General features: G+C 41.6%; 1 long non-coding RNA gene across 1 annotated transcript in view; it reads left to right on the top strand.

Moving 5' to 3' along the window:
• The window catches only part of LOC124556748, a 212,721-nt gene that overhangs the window by 126,892 nt on the left and 65,804 nt on the right, over positions 1-20,025 (top strand). Inside the window, exon 2 of the long non-coding RNA XR_006968679.1 lies at positions 10,473-10,546. This is a non-coding gene — a long non-coding RNA (uncharacterized LOC124556748). The remainder of the gene's footprint in view (positions 1-10,472; positions 10,547-20,025) is intronic.

The raw sequence follows: 20,025 nt of genomic DNA, 5'->3' as shown, positions 1-20,025 counted from the left end.
CTGGAGATCCACATAAGACTTTCAAGAAAAAATAGGGTATGATAATATTTCTCTGAAATCCAGTACAAACTGCCGTTCCGAAAGAACTTTTCGGGACACCGACTTCTTTAATATGAAACTGGTACTATCCTGGAAACCCGGGACATCTGGCAACCCTAATCTGACATCCTAGGTGTTAACTGATCCTAGATTCCATAATGTTTAAAAGGCATATGATTTGATATTCCACCGAAATGAGTATCTATTAGATTTGATATTTCTAAAATTGGCTCTGAGCACTATGGGACTTAACTTCTAAGGTAATCAGTCCCCTAGAACTTAGAACTACATAAACCTAACTAAGCTAAGGACATCACAAACATCCATGCCCGAGGCCGGATTCGAACCTGCGACCGTAGCGATCGCGCGGTTCCAGACTGTAGCGCCTAGAAACGCTCGGCCACTCCGGCCGACGAAATTTCTAACATTTCACTTTCTACGTCTGACATTTGACTATCTTTAGTGAATATTTCATTTCGTACTTCAGATTACTCATTAGTAGATATTTGATTTGACAATTCATTAAATTTAGATGATATTTCAGTAGATATTTCACTTTTCTTCTGTAACACATGGTACAACATAGCAGCTATATCTGGTACTTTACTGGCAGTTGGAGTAATCGTAGAACTCATTATAGTAATACCTGTAGTATTAACCACGTTGTCAGCGGCTTCGCCTTGAGCTCGCAATTCATCTTCGCTCACTGAAGTGTTCGTACTGCCTACAAATACATCATCATACTCTTTCTCGTCAGAACAGATTCAGTATCATGGTGTGTTGCTGGATCTATTTTTCTCCGTTTTACTATCTTCAACATAATATAATATGACTGAATTCACGCGTCTTAGATGTAACGTAATTCAGAATAAACTCAGAATTCAAATAATTAACTTCTATTTAGCAAGAGCGTTCTCGCAGTACAACATGGCTAAGCAGAAACAGTGAAGCAGCCATGCGCCTCATTACGCACACCCGCGACATGAATTCAGCCATCTTGAGCGCCTAATTAGCTGCTATTGTTGGACCACGTTATTATGTAACTGAATTGTATTGTGAGAACTGCCTGCAATTGACAACACTCTACACATGAACTATTGTAATAGACGATATTTTCCTTATCTGTTTCTGTTCGTTGAGCGCAGTGAGCAATAGCTTTTCTATTGATATCATTTTCCTTGAGGCTCCAATAAAATTTATCGTTGCGGTTTACCATTCACTGTTTCCTCTTTTTAAAATCGGTTGTTCTATTTATCCTCAGTTTCCTCCACTACTGAGGCCGCCAGAAAAATGTATACACATTTTCAAGAATGAGAAGTATTACTTATGTGTTTATTTTACATTTAATAACTCATCACACACGTTGTACAACCTTCAGTTTAGCACATGGTTACTTTAAATATTCAAAATGTTCACCGTTGGCGGCTATACACACAACAGAACGACGAGCGGACGCCAGAACTACGTCAGTAAATGTTACAGTGGAGATCGCTGCACATGTCGCTGTAATACCCTGGCGAAGTTCCTCCAGCGTGCGTGTCTTCTACATGTACATCTACATCTATATGGTTACTCTGCAATTCACACTTAAGTGCCTGGCAGAGGGTTCATCGAACCATTTTTTTACTTCTCTACCATTCCACTCTCGAATGGCGCGTGGGAAAAAGGAACACCTAAATCTTTTCGTTCGAGCTCTGATTTCTCTTACTTTATTATGATGATCATTTCTCCCTACGTAGGTGGGTGTCAACAAAATATTTTCGCATTCAGAAGAGAAAGTTGGTGATTGAAATTTCGTAAATAGATCTCGCAACAAAAAAAAAAAAAAAAAAAAAAAAAACGCCTTTGTTTCAGTGAGTGCCACCCCAACTCACTTATCATATCAGTGGTACTCTTACCACTATTGCGCGATAACACGAAACAGGCGGCCCTTCTTTGTACTTTTTCGATGTCCTCCGTCAATCCTACCTGGTAAGATGTCGATAGACGTTATCTTTCACGGTTCCTCACAAGTAAAACTCCGTAGGTGGTACATCTGACGACCGTGGAGGGAACTCAATGGGCCTCCTTCGTCCAATCTAATGTCCCAGAAAATTGTCATCCATGAAAGCTCGTACGGCTAGGTGGTAGTGTGGTGGCGCCCCGTACTGTTGGTAGAAGTCCTCTTCATCAGCTCCATAAAGCGCACGTATACCTTGCAAAATTGATGCCACTAACATTTCCAGGTACACTTCTCCAGTGAAAGTAGCATCAAAGAAAAAGGGTACTACTTAGCCCCTAGATAATAGTCCACACCAGACATGAACTCCTGGTAGATTGACCGCTTTATCCACATAAACATGCGGATTTTCCGATGTCCAGTACACGCTGTTATGCTGATTCACGGTTCCAGTAAGTTTAAATTGTGCCTCGTCACTCCGCACTATCTTCCTCACAAATTGTTCGTCATTAGTTACCATTTGCTGATACTATTCGCAAAATTGCATTTGGCGATCAGGATTGTCATCTAAATTTTCCACTCTCCAGCTTTCAGAATTCTATACTTTTACTGCTAACCCCCATTTCACGTGCACATTGCGTAGCAGATTTCTGTGGAGAATTAACAAACGTTTCCAACACGAGTGCGGACGAAGCAGGACTTGGAGCTGTACGCTGTCTTCCTGATCTTCCTTTGTGAATATAACAAATTGTTCCACGCAATTCAAACTTGTCAATGATGCGTATAATTGTTAGGCGGGTTTGCGGTTCTGTTTCAAACTCCCGCCTTCACTGACGTTGCACTTCAACGGCATTATCAAACTTGAAAAACCGCTTCACATTACATTTCCGTTGCTCGAATGTCAAGCGCCCTCCAGCCATCTTGTTTCCTCATTACCGAGATGAAAGTACTAACATTTGTTGAGCCAAAGCCCATACTACAACACACTCGTAACTCAAATCGAACGACAATGTCGATATCTCGATAGAGCCTGAATAAGAGTCTATACATTATTCATTCGTTCATGAAACAAATACAAATTACAACAGTGCAATAACACCAAATATACATATAACATTCACAATAGCTTTCATAGAATCTTGAAGAATGTCCTGTATGAAGGGAACCACTCTGGGTCTTCCCGTAAAATAAGTTCCCGAGTCACGATAGAATGTCAATTTTTCTGAGACGGGAGACACGAGCATCAGTGAAAACATTGGCACAATTGTAAATTACATAAAACTTAGATTGCAAAAAGGGAAGAACCAAGCATTCAGTGAAGAACATTGATAAAATAAATTAAATGCACGTGGTAAAAAAACGAAGAGGGGTAGAACTCATCCAAGTATCTGTAACACATTCTTTTGTAAAACGAGACAAGTTGTCGAACGTGGATACAGAGTATATGGTCTGTATTACTTCACGACATTTGGGCGCAGACTGGCTTACTGCACACATCGAAGTATTAAGTGAGGATAATCGCCAGATGACAGTACTTTGGAGGCTTATGAAAATTTCATGTTTTGAAATTCAGAAGTACAGATACAGTTGATTGATACAAAGTATCTTTAAATGAGAAATAATATTCTGTTATATCTGTCACATCACCTAGTTCATTATCTAACAAATATCCATCTGTTTCAAGAAGACTCCAGAAATGGTCAGCGCAAGATGGCGTCAATGTGTAAAAATGTAATTAAAGTAAGTGAACCTCTAGCTGTTCAGTGAAATAATGAATTACAACAGATGCATAATCTAGTAACCACCTTTTATATATTACAGGCATTTTCACTATCGTGAAGATATTTTCATATAAACAGAAGTGACTGAAGTAACAAACCGAGTAAATTATAAGTTCATTGTAACTCTGTAAAGGTCTACACGCTTCTTTGAAGCTATACCAGTGCCAGCAGTACAACGAGATGACCTCAAGTCAAATTAGATCGTCCCGTGCAACAAGACATCCTCACACCCATCACAACCAGCCAACGGGCAACGCTACTGACAGTGTTACGAGAATCAAATGGCTCCCTGCTGTTTCTGGTACCTATAAATGCATTGACGACGTCTGCTGCTACAACAATGTGGCCTAAAGTGTAAGCTACAAAAATGCTAATTCTTTCAAGAGCAAGTGGAGTACTTAGGCCACATATTGAGTCATAAAGGATTTCAAGCGACATCTCATTCAGTGCGTAGCTGTACTTATATAACAACCAACTTATTAAGAAATTTAAACTACAGCAATGTTAAGGCTGCCTGAGTAAATTACAAGCATTCGACGGAAGGTAACTTTGTAATAAGATAAGAGATATGTACGTAATTTTTTTGTTGTGTTAATGCTGTTTCTTTAGTTAAGAGCTAAGGACGCAGACAGATAGAGAGAGAGAGGGGGGGGGGGGGGGGGGGGGGAAGAGAAAGTGAGAGCAAGAGAGAAAGATGTGAATTACAATCCATTCGTTAGACCGATCCCTGAATATTGTTCGTCAGTCTCGGATCCTTCCAATGCAGGATTAATAGAGGAGATAGATATGGTCCAAAGAAGAGCGGCGCGTTTCGTAAGTCTTCATTTAGTACTGGTGAGCACTTTACGGAGACTTTCACAAAACTCAAGTGGCAGACGCTAGAAGATATGTGCTGTGTATCATGAAAAGGTTTGTAGCACTTCCAAGAGTCAGGCAAAATATTGCTTTCTCCCACATACTTTTCGTGTGATGGGCGTGACAAGAAAATAAAATAAATTAGAGCCAAACGGAGGTTTACGTGCAGTCGCTCGTTCGACGTACTATTCACTACAAATATTGTATCAGCTAACTCATTTCATTTATAAAGTTTGTGCAATAACCATACCACGTAACTAGAAACGGATATTTGTGTTATAAACTCAAATTTTTCTCTTGTTCGACTGAAGATGATATTAAATTTTATATTTTAAACCGTTTCAATCAATCGTACTGGTTCTTTTGAAAAGACATTTAGTCGTCAGACTATACAAGGTTTTCACCTATCATGTGCGCCCTAAACTCTCCGCAGATTTCCAAATACGGTTTTCACCATATGACTGTTTTAAAAGGCGAGTATTTTTCCGTACGGTTAACACTCGAAATGTATAATTTTATATATTAAATTGAACTACTTTTCTTTTTAAGTCCATTCAGTAGTTCGTGAAAAGAGAAGTTCAGTGATATAGTTTATGCTAATATCCGCAGCGAAAGATTCGCAAAAACCTGGAAGCTGGTCGAAAAGCGATGCTAAAGTTTGTCGACGCAGTGGAGTTTTCGTCATGTTAGCCTATGGTGACAAGAAAATGGAGCTGAATAACCCTTGTTTTAGAAGATAGTTGCCTGTCTTTCATCACAGGATCCTACTTTCTTTTTTGGGGTGCTCCGTTGTGAGCCCAGACACGTGGTTCGTCATTGCACTCCTGGTTTCTCATGCTAAAAATTACGTTGTTCCATTTTAAAGGTAGATAATTGCTTTTATATATCTGTAAATAGAAACACTTTGAGTGGTCAGAATGTAGAAAAAAGTGCAGGCCTCCATACGTACCACCATTTGGAGGAAACCGTGTTTTTTATCTGCAACCGTCGCAGATATTTTGATCTGTTCACGTTAGGTGGGCCACCCTGTGTAAATGGTTTCATTTTAGTACGTAAGCGTGTGATTGTTCAATTGTACGTGTTTGAAAATGATAGAGTTTGAGTTAAGTATTGAAAAACATTCTACACTCTGATAATAGTGTTTCAGTAGTTTAAAGTCATAGTATTCGCATTGCGTAATCGCTACATTAAATCTCAACTGTGACTGAAATAAATTATCAGCTAAAACTTTCCCACAGTTGCCATATCTCTCCACAGGTATTGTCTAGCATTCTATAACACACATTTTAGTGCAGGCGTTGATACCAACGTCATGGAGCGCCATAACTAACCATCGCCGTTTACTTTCAGTTCGTGGGACGCTACGGGTTGTGTGTGGAATTAAGCAATGGAAGCCTCCCACCTCCTCCCCATCCTCTCCCCTTTTCCCAAATAAGAAGACGTTTCTAGAAACAGCTCCACGTGCCCAATTTACAAGCTCACACAGTCATAATCTGCATACTTGAGTTTACAATCGTAGTGCCACGTGAAATACTGTTAATGTCGAATGCACACTTCCATATCATACCGTGTAAAATATGGCGTTGTCGAAGTTGTGAGAGTTCGTTGTTGATATAGATCTTACATAACACATGAATTCTAGCATTTTCAGACCAATGCGTTTCAAATGATGTAACAAATTACGTCGCTACACCCTCGCCCTGGATCCGCAGCTGAATCAGGGGATGTTTGGTATAACCTCTCCTCCTCTTACCAACCATATACTACTAAGAAAATTTTCTTCCACTTATAGAATTTGAACCAACTGCCTCCATTTTGTGGTGCAGCTCGTTATGACGAGTTAGAAAACCTGACCACAATCTAGGTGGCAAACACTACTCGAACACATAAAGGATTGTTTGCTCAGTAAGGAATGATATACACTGTATCTGAAGTGTGCGGAGAGTATTCTGTGGATTTATAATCAGGTATAGAATTTATATAACATTTGTATACTTTAATTCGATTGACAGGGAAATATCATTCAACAACTCAAAAGATTTTGGAGCTGACAACAAATAAGGGGTAATCTTAAAAAACAAACAGCAACAAATACAAAATGCAAAATTAAATTTTTAGGTGTAACCTACAAGGCTTTTGAAATACGAACTGGTGTAAGACAGTGAGATGGATTCTCCCCACTGCTGATAAGCTGTGTACTAGCAACAGTAAATGGAGGAAGAGAACAGAAGAAGAAAGAATTAAAAATAATTGGGAGAAAAGGGGATAATTTGAGTACTGATCGTTTGGCTTTTGTGGACGACATTGCTGTCATAGCCGAATCCATAGAAGATGCAACAACGCAGATAAATCTCCTACAAGACAGCTTGAAAAGCAGGCCTATGTATAACTTTTGGAGAAACAGTGTATATGACATATGTAAAGGAGGCGCCGAAATACATGGAAACTAATTGTGAAAGAATACAAAAATGCTACAAAATTTAAATATCTGGGTAAAGTAATACATCCAAAAGCTTTGGACAAAGAAGCTAGCTTACAAGGGAAAGGAGATGGCTTTTCAATTAATAAAAGAAACCTATATAACAAGAAATCTATTTCCGCAAATGCAAAACCCCAGGACTACAACACTTTAATTACACCAGAATGTCTTTATGGTTCAGAATGCCTTTCATTAAATACAGACAAAAATTTTTGTGAAACGTAATTGAAGGAAAGGATAATAATCAGGAAAATCTTGGAGTCAAAATATGAAGACGGGAAACTGAAACTAAAAAGCAAGAAAGAAGTCTATGAAAAACTAGAATGAATATTAGACACAATGAGGAAGAGAAGAGTTGTATTCTATGAACACCTAAAGAAGCTTGACGAACAAAGAATAATAAAAAGAATTTTTAACATTTTTGACAGGAATCCGCTAACATCAATGGCGTGGACTAAAGAAGTTAAAGCAGACCTGAGCGTATTGGAAACAACGGAGGAAGAAGTAGGAGAAAGAGAAAAGTTGAGAGAAAAAGTAAAAAGTTTGGAGAAAAAGACAGGCCCATTATGAACAGAAGAAAGAAGAGAAAAACATAGACAGAGAATGAAAAGCTACTGGAAATAAAGAATGGAGATAAGAAAGAAGACAAGTTATTTCTTGTGGTCCTTAGTAGGCCATACCAATATTAAATAATAAAATAATAGATCAAATGCGTGCAAGCTTGTAGCACACACAATAACATCATTGGCTTTCACTGCGATATCACCGATTGCTCTGCTAGTAATAGCTCTTTAATTTTAACAGAGCTGTTCTACCAATTAAAGCATTTATAAATTCGTAACCCAGTATAAAAACCAGTTTATTCAGCATCTTGTAGCGTTATAGTTCATTTCTCTTTCTGAAAAATGAAGCTACAAACATGTATTTTTCGTTATACGTTATTTATCACTCATTTACTTTCTCTTGCACCTGGAAACTTTCTGAAAATATTATCTGTTGTCAATTAGAGCAATAATTTTTTTCTTTCTCTTTATCTCAGTGTACAACGCTGTAAATTACTACAGGACGGATGTACATACTTTATTACTTTCTTATTAAACTAAAAGCTGTTTGAAACTTTAATAGATAAATCAAGAACTCATAAGCTTCAGTTAAACCGAACCGTGTAATTTCAATCTGATGAAATAAGTATTTCACTAAGTGAGCTTTTGACTTTAATTTAGCAAAATTACGGCTACACAGTTTTCGTCTATCTTCTACTTTGAGCAGGGTATTATCTTGTATCCTTGTAGACTGGCAAAACTTGGTTCTACAGTGATACTTTCACTATTTCCTTTGAATTACTACTGCACTTCTCTTGCACAGAAAAGACACACGACTGGCAGAACATAACACGAGGCAGACAGCATTAAAGGAAAAGCAGAATTATTACTTATAATGAAACTACACTTCTTTATTCATGCGATGAAAACAAAGGCTGCACCTAATACAGTAGCCATTTGTTTGACCACTAACACAAATCTCTATTTCAAATAACTCTTCTATTAATTCTTAAAATCAGGCAACAATTATTTCCACCCACGATAATGTAGTTAACCACACATTACACAACTTCCTGAGCAAAACATTGGATACAATACAAATACATAATACCTCAGTATTCCCTGACAGACAGAACATAAATGACACACACATACGTATTTTCTTACAATTCTTTTTCAATTGACATAATTTTTATTTTGCTTAATAATTATAATACAAGTCCTCTGGCCTATTTTAAATAACGGATACATAAATTTACACGAAATTTTGTCGTTGTCTTTTCATATTTGATATACTGTGGCAAAATTTTTGACGTAATGAATGACGTCGTAAGTTCCATAAGGCTTTCCGCGAATGATGCTGTTTTATACAAATGAGCCGCAAACGCTACACAATTATAACAAAATTCAGGACGATCTGGAAAGGATCGACGCGTGCGACAGGGATTGACAATTGACCCTCAGTATAAAAAAAAGTAAAGCACTGCAAATAAATAGCCAGAAAGACGCTGACTACACGACTGCAGAACAATCGCTGGAAGCTGTCACATCTCCAAAATGTCACGGAGTATGAGTAAGGAGCGATCTAAAGCGAAACGACCACATAAAACTAATCGACGGCAAGGCAGATGCCAGACTGAGATTCACTGGACGAATTCTTAGAAAGTGTAGTGTACCCACAAAGAAGGTAACTTACAAAACCCTCGTTCGAATAATACTTACATATTGTTCGTCAGTCTGGGACCTGTACCAGATACGACTGATAGAGGAAAGAGAAGATCCAAAGAAGAGCAGAGCATTTCGTTACAGGTTCATTCAGTAAGCGCGAAAGTGTCACGGAAATGATCAGTCAGCTCCAGTGATACACTACAAGAGAGGCGTTCTACATAACGGTGTAATTTACTGTTGAAATTCCGAGTGTTCGTTCCTACAGGAGTCAACCAATATATTACTCACATCTATGTATATCGATGCAATGTTCCTTCGGACATGGGCGCATCGTTCTTCTTAACAATACAGGCACTGCGATATTGTAGTTATCCTCCGATACCAAGCAGTGACTTTCAATTAAAATGTCCCCTGTACGCGAATTACCTAATGTGTGTACGAGTACAGATCATGACGCAGGAACATCGAAGTATGGAAGTTTGTTTCTGGCCGTGGGCTGTGCACTGATAGCCAAAACGGTCAAGGAGACCGCTCGCATACAGCGGGAAATTCGGATTGAGTCCCGATCCAGCATAAATTTTCATTGTCATCATTTCCCTACACAGCTGATGGTTTTTCGTATTCGCAACTGCGAATACATTTCATATATTTCATGTAGAACACGTAAATCTTTCCGTGTGATCTCTGATTTCTGTTATTTTATTATGATCATAATTATTCCTTTTCGAGGCACCATGATTAGTTGCAGTGATACTCGTGTCTGGGACAAGATTAGAAAAAAATGACGATACTCTAATACTGTACAGACTTCTAGTCTGTCCTCTTAGCCAGTTGCACCAACGCCGCTTGTCGACGGCTGGCCTCTCGTATAATATTCAACAAGCCCCTGAAATTTCGAACCTCGATTGCCCGAAAACGCTTGAGAAACTGATTGCACTATACCAGAATTCGTTACATCTGAATATGTACTACAATAGTGCGAAAGCTGAGCAAAATCTGTAGTCCATTGGGTGATTGCTTCCCTTGTGAGGCATTTCGGATGCCTGTCGAATTTGGGGCCCGACACATGTAAGAAAATTACTACAACCACGTTTAAAAACTACATTACCAATGCACTGCGTTGAAATATTGTCGAGTGTGTGTAACAAGGCATGCTTTGTGTGTTGCAGGTGTGCGGGTGCTGCGCAGCAGCATGTGGGTTGGCGCCGAGTGCGTCGCCCAAGGCGTCCTCAGTGCTGGCGAGGTAGGCGTAACAACGCCCTTACAGTCTTCTCTTGTATCGTATAATTTGCCATCAGACTATGCTTCCTGCGTGTCAATAACTATCTAAACTGCTCAAATAAGTTGTATAACACTTGCATACAGAAATAAGGCAAATAATTGTGGCCACATGCAGAGATTCTGCGTGGCATGAAATCAACAAGTCCTTGGATGGCTTTCCGTAGGTATGTAGCACCAGATGTCTACGCATGGATCAAGTTGAGAGGTGCCGGGGCTAGCAGTGTCTCTAACACTAAATTCTTCTGGAATCTTCATATGAAAATGATGCTCTAAGCCCCCCCCCCCTTTCCTAACTCCGACTTTTGCTGTTGCACATGGATTAAGAAGAAACGCGAACTGACTCTAATCGACCCTGCAAGTGGAGTAGAAAAGAGTTTGGCACCTGCAATAATTTAATTAGATAGAAATTAATTTGATAAATATGTTTCATTAACGTGGTGAGAAATGAAAGGGTTGCTCTACCGATCTACAGAATGAAAGTTCTGTCCAAAATAACAATTTGATTTATTATGACTAAACTCAAAATAATAAACACAACACATGAAACATTTACAATACGTCAAATTGAATACTCAAATAAATGCTGTGAAGGTGAAGTTGTCTGTAAACTAGCTTGTGACGTTTATGACCAAGTGATATGTGGAGCCAATTCCTTGCAACTCAAATCTTAAGAGAAACACCCACCCAACCCAACATTAATTGCTGTTACAGTAGTGAGAACTCAGACAATGAACACCCAAGACAGAACCACGTAAGAAAAGATGGGAACAGGCGCGCTCTGCTGAGCTCTGATTATCACAGAGCAAAATTCCCTAATCTGCCGGTGCTGCAGACATACATTACGAAACTGTCTTCTTAACTGCAAGGACACGATCTGGCGTACCGGAAGCGATGGCTGCTTGCTTCGACGTCCAGTCGTGGTGATGATAATGTCGCGAGTTTAGCCCGAAACTAATTATCCTGGTCATGTTGTTCCAGACTGAAGACTTCCTATCAATACAAATGCGCCTCTGAGGGGGACGAAGAAGGCTCGCTACGCAATCACTGACAGTACAGCGAGTGATTTTAACAAGCGAAGTCACACAGTCACTCCGATACAGTCAACTTTAGCCAAAACTACTCAGGACGGACAATATAGGCCGCTTGTTCGCAGAACGCTCAATTGCCAACTGTACTCGGAAAGTTACGTTGAAGTCGAAACTTCAGCAACTTCGTCAAACAGTTACAATTAAATGAAAGTATATTAGACAGCCAATGGAAGGCAGGCTGTCCAGAGCAGCGAGAGCTAAGTCTTGTGACCTACTCCGACTGAAAGGGGGGAGCCGACCCTCTCAAGAGCACCCGTACAAGCCGAACACCGAACATTCCCACCCCACAACAGTGGCCGTGGTTAAACGTTCCAATCAGCAACTCGAAAACCGGCGGAAAATTTCACTGTATTGCCGATGGACTACTATTCCACCAATGGAGATACTTGGCGCCAATTTCTGCGCCGATTTTGCTACGTCACGGAGCTATCCCCTGAGCAAGCCCATCACAGTTACGATTTTGCAGAAAACGCGGGAATTTGCCCGCCAAGACTGCCTGGGAACACATGTCATTCCCACGCCTTACTGGTAGCCCGCCAGGAAGTGTTTTCACTAAGTTTCTGTGAAGTAACGGAATCTCTAGTCCAGCCGCTCCGTCAGGCCCTTGCGGGCGTGTCGGCCCCGCTCTCATGACAATGTCGGCGTCTGGGAAGCATCCACTCGACTCTCTCACACCCGTCGGCTTAACCCTTTCAAGATCAGCAGAACCCGCCTGGGAACACATGTCATTCCCACGCCTTACTGGTAGCCCGCCAGGAAGTGTTTTCACTAAGTTTCTGTGAAGTAACGGAATCTCTAGCCCAGCCGCTCCGTCAGGCCCTTGTGGGCGTGTCGGCCCCGCTCTCATGACAATGTCGGCGTCTGGGAAGCATCCAGTCGACTCTCTCACACCCGTCGGCTTAACCCTTTCAAGATCAGCAGAACCCGCCTGGGAACACATGTCATTCCCACGCCTTACTGGTAGCCCGCCAGGAAGTGTTTTCACTAAGTTTCTGTGAAGTAACGGAATCTCTAGCCCAGCCGCTCCGTCAGGCCCTTGTGGGCGTGTCGGCCCCGCTCTCATGACAATGTCGGCGTCTGGGAAGCATCCACTCGACTCTCTCACACCCGTCGGCTTAACCCTTTGAAGATCAGCAGAACCCGCCTGGCACCGGACCGCCCGGGTGACGAGAAGCTGCGTGTGAAGTCCGCGTGTGAAGGAATAGCAACTTTTCACTGCATGCAATTAGAGAGGAAAATCGAATAACTCAGAGTAAGATAGAAATATGAAAGTGGGCTCATGCCACCTCTCAAAGTAATTCCCGTAAATTACGAACCTGTGGTCCTGTTCTCACCCTGTAAGATGCCATTGATGTCGAGGAAGACATCTGCACAAAGCAATGTAGGTGGTCCACAATAAAATTCACGTAGTCCGCCGCTGTCATTGTGCCTTTGAAAACTACCGTAAGTCCCATGACAGCCCAGGTGAATATTCCCCATAACGTAACACTGTTCGCACAGGCCCACGTCTGCTGCGCGGAGCATCTTTTGAGAAGCCGTTCGCCTGGATGACGTTGTATCTGGACCCAACAATCTATCTGGTACAAGAAACAACGTTATTCATCTAACCAGGCTATACATTTCCATTGATCGAATGGTTAATATCGATGATTCCATGTCCACTGTAATCTTAATTGACAATGTCGTTGGTCAACACCGGAACATGTACGATTGTCTGCAGTGGACCTTCAGTTCAACAATGTGCATTGAAAGGTGTGCTCTGAAACACTTGTGGCTGCACCAGCATTCTACTCTGCCCTCTGATCTGCCACATAGCGTCGTTCTGCTAAACAGAGCGGGCAAACCTGCCACTTCCACATTCTGTAACGAGGTGCGGACATCCAGCAGCTTGTCACCCACCCCACTTCAGTCACTTCACCGTCCTTCAACCACTTTCCTTAGGTTCTCAGAACAGTAGCATACGAACAACCGACCGTTTATTCCTTTTTAGAGACGTTTTTTCCCAGGTGGCAGTCCATAACAATCTGCCCCTCATCAAAGTAGCTAATGTCAGTGGATTTCCCGTTTGCAGCCACTATCATCCCTAGATCGAGTCCCAATTCGTCTCTGCTCGCTTACGAACTTTCGTTAGAGCGTTACATGCTCGCAATCCCACCATGTGACATTCAGTCTCTCAGTGAGCTGTGGTCAGAAGGTTCTCCCTAACCATCGTATATGCGAAAGTGTGCGCACTTAGATGCAAATGATGCAGGAACTGAAAGTACTAGCCATGTTGTTCTGGTCTACAGTCGAAGACTGATCCGTTGCAGCTGTCCACGCAAGTCCATCCTACGCAAGTCTCTTCATATCTGCATAACTGGTGCAACCAGCATCCATTTCTCTTGTTTACCGTAGTCAGACCTCGGTATACTTCCAAAGTTTTACCTTCCACCCTTCCCTCTATTAACAAATTGACAATCCCTTCAACCCTCAGGATGTGTCCTACCAACTGATTCATTATTTTAGTCTACGTGTGGCACAAATTTATTTACAACCCAATTCAATTCACGACAATCTATCTGATCTACCTTTGTAATATTCTACACTCTTCTGTACCACACCATTTCGAAGGCTTCTATTCTCTTCTTGTCTCAACTATTTATCGTTCACTTACACTTATAATCGATGTTAATAAATTTCACTTTTTGAGAACCTGTGAGGTGCCTCTTACGTGAGGAAGCCATTTTTACCAGTTTTAATAAATTATCGTCTGTTATTGATGTATTCACGATAGTTAGGAAGTGCTGTAATCCGTAGCCGGCCATGAGTCGGTGAGCATTTCCCACGCTGGCTGGTTAGGTGACGAAGCGACCATATGTCGTGCGTAGTGGGGTGGGGCTCGGCGCTGGACGGTAACAACAATCGTCAGCCTGGGAAATATACATGACGGGAAGTACCGCCATCTTGGCACCAAAGTCACCGATTTTGTTTATTTATATTTAATAATTAAGTCATTTATGACAACATGAATACTGGGAGGGGCCTCTGGATGTTTAAAACTATTTATCATAATTTTGCCACGTTAAAATTCACACCAGTTCATTAACAAATGCATATCTTAATAAGTACGAACTTGATCGGAAATCCACGAACTGTGACGAAACTAGTAAGAGATACGAACTGCGCGCCAAAGTCGCCAGTCGGCGTTAAGAGCTCTTCCTATCTTGTTCGATGGTAGTCATGCTCTCGGTTACGAGTAGTTTGTGACATGAGTGTTTCATTATTGATCTAATAGGAATAAAAGTGATATTACGGCACTCTGAATGCTAATTTCGAGGAAATAGATACCCCAAAGTTGATCGACAGCAATTTTAGATAATTAGCTTCCACCGACGGAGACATCCAATGCGCCAATGAAGAATCTACACGGGACGACATTTACGAGAGCTGCACCGCGCACAGGTAGGAGGAAATCCGACGACACGACCCACCAAGGCGGATCAAGGAAGGTCCGACTTACACTCGCAAATTCCGGGTTATGCTGACCTGTTATACTATACGTCACATACACCACCCTCTACGGACTCGCGGCTAAGGTGAGTAATAACAGCATCAGTTCAGAAGCGAGGGGATCTTTCAAACCCCATTTCCTTTCTGTACCCAGTCTGCATTTAATATCGTCCATACATTGACATTCGCCACTTATTTTGCTGCCCAAATAGCAAAAATCTTCTACTATTTTTAGTGTCTCGTTTCCTAATCTGAATCAATCAGCACCGTCTGATTTAAACTGACCGATTTCCGTTACCCTTTCGCTATTTTTGTTGCTCGTTAGGTGTTTTAACGATGTTAGCCATTCTGTTCAACTAACATTTCAAGTTCTCCTCCGTCTCTCACATAATTACAGAGAAACAATTATCGAATTATATGAAATAAAATCGTCATAGCTTCTGAGCGGTTTGCCTTAGGACGTTCAGACTGCGTGGCTGGCCGCGGAACATGATGGGAATTAGTATGCGCTGTATGGTTTGGCACAGCGACGAAGTCCACATTCATTTGGATGGGTTCTTCGATAAGCAAATTTGGCGTATTTGGGGGACTGAGAATCCGCATTTCACGGTCGATAAGTCTCTTCACTTTCAACAGGTGATTGTGTGGTGTACAATGTCCAACCAGAACATATTCGGTGCGATATTCCTTGATGGCTTAGTGCCTACCGAACGGTACGTGAAGGTATTGGAAGATGATTTCATTCCCATTATCCAAAGTGACCCTGATTTCGACAAGATGTGGTTCATCAAAGACGGAGCTCGATCCCATTGAAGCAGGAGAGTGTCTGATGTCCTGGAGGAGCACTTTGGGAGCCGTATTCTGGCTCTGGAGTACTCAGAGGCCACTGGCATGGGCTTCGATTAGCCGCCATATTCTCCAGATCCAGACACATGCGAGTCCTTTTTCTTGAGTTATATTAAAGACAAGGTGTGCAGAAACAACCCCAGAGCCATTGCTGAGCTGAAAACTGTCATTCAGGAGATCATCGACAGCATCGATGTTCCGATACTTCAGCGGGTCACGCAAACTTTCGTGCCACAGCATCGCCGATGATGGCAGGCGTATCTAACATCTCATAACCGAAATCCGAGTATATGTAGTGACGTTAACATTTTGAATAAAGTGTGTGTAGGCCGTAGTTTGTAACTAATTTACGTTTTTCTTCATATAATTCAATAATTGCCACCTTGTATATGTCATCGCAAACCTCCAAGTTTTTATTTCTTCTCGCAAAACTTTAATCCCCTTTACAAATTTCTCCGTATTTTCCTTTATTTTTTGCTCAGTGTACAGACTGAATTATATCTGGGACAATCTACAACCCTCTCTCACTCCCTTCTAAGCTTCCTTTCACGTCCTTCGACTTCTACAACTGCAATTTGGTGTTCATTCAAGTTGTAGATAACCTTTTCCTCCTTGTAATTTTCCATGCTGCCTTCAGGATTTAAGAGAGTGTATTCCAGTCAACATTGTCAAAAATGGTTTCTAAACTTACAAATACTGTAAACATAGGAGTGCCTTTCTTCAGTCTGGCCTCTAAGGCGAGCTGTAGGGTCGGTGTTGCTTCTACGAGTCTTTTTAGACTTCGGTAAATAATAGGTGTCAGTATTTTGCAACCATCATTTATTAAGCTGATGGCTCGTTAATACTCACACTTGTCTGCCCTGCCTTCTGAATCAAAAAAAAGGTTTGCTTAGAAATAGACTTAAAAAATTATCAAAATTAAGGCATCCTGTTGGAAAGTGCCATCAGTGAAGTAAGAAACTGCTGCTTGAAAACATTCGTTACCGTGTTACCCCACCGCGTAATTTTCAATATGCTTGTATACTCTTTGGCATGCTATCCATTTGATGGTAGAGCCGTTGCTGCTCAAGTCTGTACCCCTCTTCGACTGTGGCACTCCTGGGATCATCCAGTGTGTGAAAGAAGTTCCGCAACGATTCACAGCAAATTTCAATTGCTCTCAAACATTATCAGTAGCGTTCATTTTAGCAGATACTCCAGGACATTCTACTCGGTTAATTCCTTCCTACTAGAGAGAGGTATTTACGAAGTGGGTGCCGTTTCTCGTAAATTATTGCCTTTAAAGACAAACTCATCACTGGAATGTTTACCGCATGGCTGGACAATAGGTTTGAGGACCCTGTCTGACCTTGACAACTCTCGAATTGCTTCTGATAATGATGAGAGGTGTCCAATATACGTACGTGATAGCAGCGCAAAACATAACTGACCCGCCTCCCTGTTGAACCTTGGCCGCATGCCTGTGACGTACTTTGCCCCATTGATACATTTCTGCGACGATAAACGGGAGTAGGAAAAATCTTGCACTCGTCGGTGGAGAGAACCCAGCGTCGTTAATCCGGGATCCATTCCAGGTGTTCCCTTCCCATTTTCTTCGCGTACTACAGTTCTGTGTGGTTTATACTGTTATTTCTAACGGGTCGAGTGGAACGGTTGCATACTATCTGGATCAACGTCGTCCATACTCTCGCCTCCGAAATGCGACACGCTGTTCTGTTGCGTTATCCCATGAGCCATAATTCAGAGGCAAGAGTCATCTGCTACAGTTGCTGACCGCGGTTGACCACTATTAGGCAGATCAGCAACTATTTGTGTCTCACGGTAGCGGCTGGATGTTTGAATGACTTCGCTCTTTGTTGTATACCAATTCGGCAGGCAACTACCCGTGCCGGCCGCCCTTCTTGCAGTTGTCTGATACAGCGTTCACCGATTAAGGCTGGATCGACTCTCTGAGGCGTGTTCATAAAATGAACTGTGTTCACAAAGCGCATTATCCTGCCCACTACCTGAGGTACACTGTCCCTTTTCCATCTACATCTACACTTCGCAAGTCCGTAAGCCATCTTATTGTGTGTTGCGGAGGATATTTTGTGTACCACTGCTACTTTCCCTTTTCCTGTACCTCTAGTGAATAGTCCATGGGAGAAATTATTGTTGGTAAATCTCCAGGTTAGCTTGAAAACCTCTAATTTTACCTTCATGTTCTTTCCGCGAGATATAGATAGATGGAACCAATATATTGGTCGACACTTATACAAACGTGCGCTCTCGGAATTTTAACAATAAATTACACTGTGATGCTAAACGCCTCTCATTTAGCACCTGCCACTAGAGCTGACTGAGCACTTCCGTGATGCTTTCCCCCTTGCTAAACGAGCCTGTAACAAAATGTACTGCTCTTCTTCGTCTGTCAGTCGTATCTGGTCCAGGTCCCAGACTAACGAACAATATTCAGGTATTATTTGAAGGAAGGTTTGGCAAGCTACCTCCTTTGGGTGTGCACTGCACTTACTAAGGATTCTTCCAGTGAATCTCAATCTGGCATCTGCCTTACTTGAGATTAGTTTTACACAGTCGTTTCATTTTAAATTGCTCCGTCCCCATGTTGTTGAAGTTGTTGTGGCCTTCAGTCTGAACACTGGTTTGATGAGGCTCTCCATGCTATTCTATCCTGTGCAAGTCTCTTCATCCCCGAATCGCTACTACGACTTACATCCTTCTGAATCTGCTTACTGTATTCACCTCTTGGTCTGCCTCTACGATTTTTACCCCTCACACTTCCCTCCAGTATGAAGTTGGTAATCCCTTTTTGAGTTAAGGAGCATTGCGCTCTCATTTAAACATATGGCCGAAACAGTCGGCCTTCAGCAATTGTGAAATGAACCCTGTCGTCCAGAACCGGGTGCCGCAATGGGTGCAGATTCACCTTGAGATGGGGAAACTCACAGGTGTCTATTGAGGCCTAAGCGCTGTACTGTACGAGTGAGACAGATGAGAACCTACATCATAAGGAAACCTAGTATAAGCCGTTTGTGGCCAAGGAGACTTTTTTTTTTTTTTTTTTTTTTTTTTTTTTTTTTTTTTTTTTTTTTTTTTGTTCATCAGTCTACTGACTGGTTTGATGCGGCCCGCCACGAATTCCTTTCCTGTGCTAACCTCTTCATCTCAGAGTAGCACTTGCAACCTACGTCCTCAATTATTTGCTTCACGTATTCCAATCTCTGTCTTCCTCTACAGTTTTTGCCCTCAACAGCTCCCTCTAGTACCATGGAAGTCATTCCCTCATGTCTTAGCAGATGTCCTATCATCCTGTCCCTTTTCCTTATCAGTGTTTTCCACATATTCCTTTCCTCTCCGATTCTGCGTAGAACCTCCTCATTCCTTACCTTATCAGTCCACCTAATTTTCAACATTCGTCTATAGCACCACATCTCAAATGCTTCGATTCTCTTCTGTTCCAGTTTTCCCACAGTCCATGTTTCACTACCATACAATGCTGTACTCCAGACGTACATCCTCAGAAATTACTTCCTCAAATTAAGGCCGGTATTTGATATTAGTAGACTTCTCTTGGCCAGAAATGCCTTTTTTGCCAAAGCGAGTCTGCTTTTGACGTCCTCCTTGCTCCGACCGTCATTGGTTATTTTACTGCCTAGGTAGCAGAATTCCTTAACTTCATTGACTTCGTGACCATCAATCCCGATGTTAAGTTTCTCGCTGTTCTCATTTCTACTACTTCTCATTACCTTCGTCTTTCTCCGATTTACTCTCAAACCATACTGTGTACTCATTAGACTGTTCATTCCGTTCAGCAGATCATTTAATTCTTCTTCACTTTCACTCAGGATAGCAATGTCATCAGCGAAACGTATCATTGATATCCTATCACCTTGTATTTTAATTCCACTCCTGAACCTTTCTTTTATTTCTATCATTGCTTCCTCGATGTACAGATTGAAGAACAAGGTCGAAAGGCTACAGCCTTGTCTTACACCCTTCTTAATACGAGCACTCCGTT

This window comes from Schistocerca americana, chromosome X (assembly GCF_021461395.2).
Source record: "Schistocerca americana isolate TAMUIC-IGC-003095 chromosome X, iqSchAmer2.1, whole genome shotgun sequence".
NCBI classification, from domain to species: domain Eukaryota; kingdom Metazoa; phylum Arthropoda; class Insecta; order Orthoptera; family Acrididae; genus Schistocerca; species Schistocerca americana.
The sequence above is the reverse complement of the archived record's forward strand: the minus strand, read 5'-3'. Positions and strand labels throughout refer to the sequence as shown.